The sequence below is a fragment of the Emys orbicularis genome, chromosome 3 (genome assembly GCF_028017835.1).
Source record: "Emys orbicularis isolate rEmyOrb1 chromosome 3, rEmyOrb1.hap1, whole genome shotgun sequence".
NCBI lineage: Eukaryota > Metazoa > Chordata > Testudines > Emydidae > Emys > Emys orbicularis.
The window spans coordinates 174,246,644-174,251,882 of record NC_088685.1 but is presented as its reverse complement, the minus strand read 5'-3'; positions in this window follow the sequence as shown (position 1 = coordinate 174,251,882).

The window sequence follows — 5,239 nt, the reverse complement described above, 5'->3', positions numbered from 1 at the left end:
TCTGACACATCAGAAAAGGGCAGACAAATAAACAGTGACAAGTTTTTAAAGTGCTTGTACACAAATGCTAGAAGTCTAAATAATAAGATGGGTGAACTAGAGTGCCTCGTGTTAAAGGAGGATATTGATATTGATAGGCATCACAGAAACCTGGTGGAGTGAGGACAACCAATGAGACACAATCATTCTGGGGTACAAAATATATCGGAAGGGTAGAACAGGTCGGGGGGTGGGGAGTGGCACTATATGTGAAAGAAAATGTAGAATGAAGTAAAAATCTTAAGTGAATCCACATGTTTCATAGAATCTCTATGGATAGTAATTTCATGCTCTAATAAGAATATAACACTAGGAATCTATTATCGACCACCTGACCAGGACAGTGATAGTGACGATGAAATGCTAAGGGAGATTAGAGAGGCTATCAAAATTAAGAACTCAGTAATAGTGGGGGATTTCAATTATCCCCATATTGACTGGGAACACGTCACTTCACGACGAAATGCAGAGACAAAATTTCTTGATACTTTAAATGACTGCTTCTTGGAGCAGCTGGTACAGGAATCCACAAGGTGAGAGGCAATTCTCAGTTTAGTCCTGAGTGTAGCGCAGGATCTGGTCCAAGAGGTAACTATAACAGGACCGCTTGGAAATAGTGACCATAATATAACATTTAACATCCCTGAGGTGGGAAGAACACCTCAACGGCCCAACACTGGCACTTAATTTCAGAAAGGGGAACTATGCAAAAATGAGGGTGTTAGTTAAACAGAAATTAAAAGGTACAGTGACTAGAGTATCAGGGGGTAGCCATGTTAGTCTGTATCTACAAAAACAACAAGGAGTCTGGTGGCACTTTAAAGACTAACAGATTTATTTGGGCATAAGCTTTCATGGGTAAAAACCTCACTTCTTCAGATGCAATGACTAGAGTGAAATCCCTGCAAGCTTCATGGACACTTTTCAAAGACACCATAATAGAGGCCCAACTTAAATGTATACCCCAAATTAAAAAACACAGTAAAAGAACTAAAAAAGAGCCACCGTGGCTTAACAACCATGTAAAAGAAGCAGTGAGAGATAAAAAGGCATCTTTTAAAAAGTGGAAGTCAAATCCTAGTGAGGTAAATAGAAAGGAGCATAAACACTGCCAAATTAAATGTAAAAATGTAATAAGAAAAGCCAAAAAGGAGTTTGAAGAACAGCTAGCCAAAAACTCAAAAGGTAATAACAAAATGTTTTTTAAGTACATCAGAAGCAGGAAGCCTGCTAAACAACCAGTGGGGCCACTGGACGATCGAGATACAAAAGGAGCACTTAAAGACGATAAAGTCATTGCGGAGAAACTAAATGAATTATTTGCTTCAGTCTTCACGGCTGAGGATCTTAGGGAGATTCCCAAACTTGAGCTGGCTTTTGTAGGTGACAAATCTGAGGAATTGTCACAGATTGAGGTGTCACTAGAGGAGGTTTTGGAATTAATTGATAAACTTAACAGTAACAAGTCACCAGGACCAGATGGCATTCACCCAAGAGTTCTGAAAGAACTCAAATGTGAAATTGCAGAACTACTAATTATGGTTTGTAACCTGTCCTTTAAATCAGCTTCTGTACCCAATGACTGGAAGATAGCTAATGTAATGCCAATATTTAAAAAGGGCTCTAGAGGTGTTACCGGCAATTACAGACCGGTAAGTTTAACGTCAGTACCGGGCAAATTAGTTGAAACAATCATAAAGAATAAAATTCTCAGACACATAGAAGAACATAAATTGTTGGGCAAAAGTCAACATGGTTTCTGTAAAGGGAAATTGTGTCTTACTAATCTATTAGAGTTCTTTGAAGGGGTCAACAAACATGTGGACAAGGGGGATCCAGTGGACATAGTGTACTTAGATTTCCAGAAAGCCTTTGACAAGGTTCCTCACCAAAGGTTCTTATATAAATTAAATTGTCATGGGATAAGAGGGAAGATCTTTTCATGGATTGAGAACTGGTTAAGAGACAGGGAACAAAGGGTGGGAATAAATGGTAAATTTTCAGAATGGAGGGGGTAACTAGTGGTGTTCCCCAAGGGTCAGTCCTAGGACCAATCCTATTCAACTTATTCATAAATGATCTGAAGAAAGGGGTAAAAAGTGAGGTGGCAAAGTTTGCAGATGATACTAAATTGCTCAAGATAGTTAAGACCAAAGCAGACTGAAGAACTTCAAAAAGATCTCACAAAATTAAGTGATTGGGCAACAAAATGGCAAATGAAATTTAATGTGGATAAATGTAAAGTAATGCACATTGAGAAAAATAACCCCAACTATATATACAATATGATGGGGGCTAATTTAGCAGCCTACAACTAATCAGGAAAAATATCTTGGAGTCATCGTGGATAGTTCTCTGAAGACGTCCACGCAGTGTGCAGTGGCAGTCAAAAAAGCAAACAGGATGTTAGGAATCATTAAAAAGGGGATCGAAAATAAGATGGAGAATATCTTATTGCCCTTATATAAATCCATGGTACGCCCACATCCAGGGATGGCTCTATGTATTTTGCCGCCTCAAGCACAGCAGTCAGGCAGCCTTCGGCGGCACGCCTGCGGGAGGTCCGCTGGTAACGCAGATTCGGTGGCATGCCTGCGGGAGGTCCGCCGGTCCTGCGCCTTCGGCATACCCGCCGCCGAATTGCCGCCGAAATTGCGGGACCGGCGGACCTCCCACAGGCATGCTGCCAAAGGCCGCCTGACTGCTGCCCTCACGGCGACCGGCAGGCCGCCCCCTGTGGCTTGCCGCCCCAGGCACGCGCTTGGTGCCTGGAGCCGCCCCTGCCCACATCTTGAATACTGTATACAGATGTGGTCTCCTCATCTCAAAAAAGATATACTGGCATTAGAAAAGGTTCAGAGAAGGACAACTAAAATGATTAGGGGTTTGGAACGGGTCCCATATGAGGAGAGATTAAAGAGGCTAGGACTTTTCAGCTTGGAAAAGAGGCAGGGCCGGTGCAAGGAAGTTTCGCGCCCTAGGCGAAGCTTCCACCTTGCGCTGTCCCCCCCCAGCCCTGCGGCAGCTCCCCGCCCCCCCTCCGCCCTGAGGCGCCCTCCCCCGCGGCAGCTCCCCCCCCTCTGCCCTGAGGCCCTCCCCACGGCAACTCCCCCCCCCCCGGGGAGCCGTGCAGCAGCTCCCCACCCCAGCTCACCTCTGCTCCGCCTCCTCCCCGAGCACGCCGCCCCCGCTCTAATTCTCCTCCCCTCCCAGGCTTGCGGCGGCAAACAGCTGATTGGCGCTGCAAGCCTGGAAGGCGGGAGAAGTGGAGTGGCTACCGCACGCTCAGGGAGGGGGCGTAGGTAAAAATAAAATTGTAAAAAATAAATTGGGGGCACCGCTTTTTCGTGCCCCCAAATCTTGGCGCCCTAGGCAACCGCCTAGTTTGCCTTAATGGTAGCACCGGCCCTGAAAAGAGGAGACTAAGGGGGGGATATGATAGAGGTATATAAAATCATGAGTGATGTGAATAAAGTGAATAAGGAAAAGTTATTTACTTGTTCCCATAATATAAGAACTAGGGGCCACCAAATGAAATTAATGGGCAGCGGGTTTAAAACAAATAAAAGGAAGTTCTTCACACAGCGCACAGTCAACTTGTGGAACTCCTTGCCTGAGGAGGTTGTGAAGGCTAGGACTATAACAGGGTTTAAAAGAGAACTTGATAAATTCATGGAGGTTAAGTCCATTAATGGCTATTAGCCAGGATGGGTAAGGAATGGTGTCCCTAGCCTCTGTTTGTCAGAGGGTGGTGATGGACGGCAGGAGAGAGATCACTTGATCATTACCTGTTAGGTTCACTCCCTCTGGGGCACCTGGCATTGGCCACAGTCGGTAGACAGGATACTGGGCTGGATGGACCTTTGGTCTGACCCAGTACGGCCGTTCTTATGTTCTTATGTCTAATGCCCCATAATTTCCCACAGCTGTGAAAATTTAAATTAATAAAAATAGAAAAATGCTTAAAATGCATTGAAATTATAAAAATTGAATTCTGCCAACTCTATTTATAGCATAAAAGGCAGTTAAAACTACATACATACATTACTAATGCTGCTGTTCGGTGTAAGTAAGTGCTGTAGTTGCCACAAGGATGTTATGTAAGCATGTCTTGTTGTGAGCCACCTCCCTTTCTGTTCAATCGCTGTATGAACAGTTAGTCCACAAAATGAAAATGGGTGAGACTCCCTGGATTCTGTATTCCATTCTGTATACTTCTTAAAATGCTCTGTAGAGAGTCTCAAGGACTAAAATAACATCTCTTATGTATTAACTAGTGACGATGAAGCAGAGATTCCCTTCTTAATCATCTGGCCAAATTCATCCCTGGTGTAACTCCACTAAAGGCAATTATTTTTCATGCCTTCTTGACAAATCTTTCTCCCACACCTTGGCCCATCACGATTAGCCAGTAAACTGCTCACGACTCAAACAAATGTTCCTGGATTTTAGGCTGTTTTATTTAGTGAGTGTATTTGATGGTGCTTTTTTCTATCTTGTCAGGCCTAGTTATAGTCTACTTTCTTTCAGGGCTTCCACAAAGCTTAAACTTTTAGGTGACTGAAAATGATGTCCTTAACTGCTCCCAAAACATGTAAGCCATCTAGGGTGAACACTAGAATGGTGTTTCTAGCTGTAGGTACAAGTAACTCAGACTGTCATATACAAAATACTTTTCTTTGTTGATACAGCTTTTTATTTTGGATCTATATTCATCTGGTAACAAGCATCTCTTTATATTTCTGGGCTTTGACATTCTAGTACAATGTAACCTATCATATGAAGGCACAAATCCACTAAATAATAAAATGAGGGATTATTTCCACTGCTCATCTGTTAGCAGAGATTTCTCTAAATTGGATCAACCTGATTAAAGGTATTAGAATGACGTCTTGTAGATCCAGATCAACTCGTTTGAAATTTTGAGACTGTTTTTCTTTTGGTTGGAAGTGACCACCAGAAATAGGTGTAGGTGCTATTTGCAAATTATCTCTATTAATGTGCAATTGTTAATTTGAAACTTTTGTTATTTGCTTGCTTGGGTCCTAGGTTAGGGAGCTCAAGATGGAAGGACCGAAAAATGGCTCACTTAAAAATATGCTACCCAGAGTCTTTTTAAAGGCCTGAATAGTTCTAAATTTGCTCACAGTCAAGAAAAGGAGTAATACCGTGGAATCTTTCAATATCCAGTATTACAAAG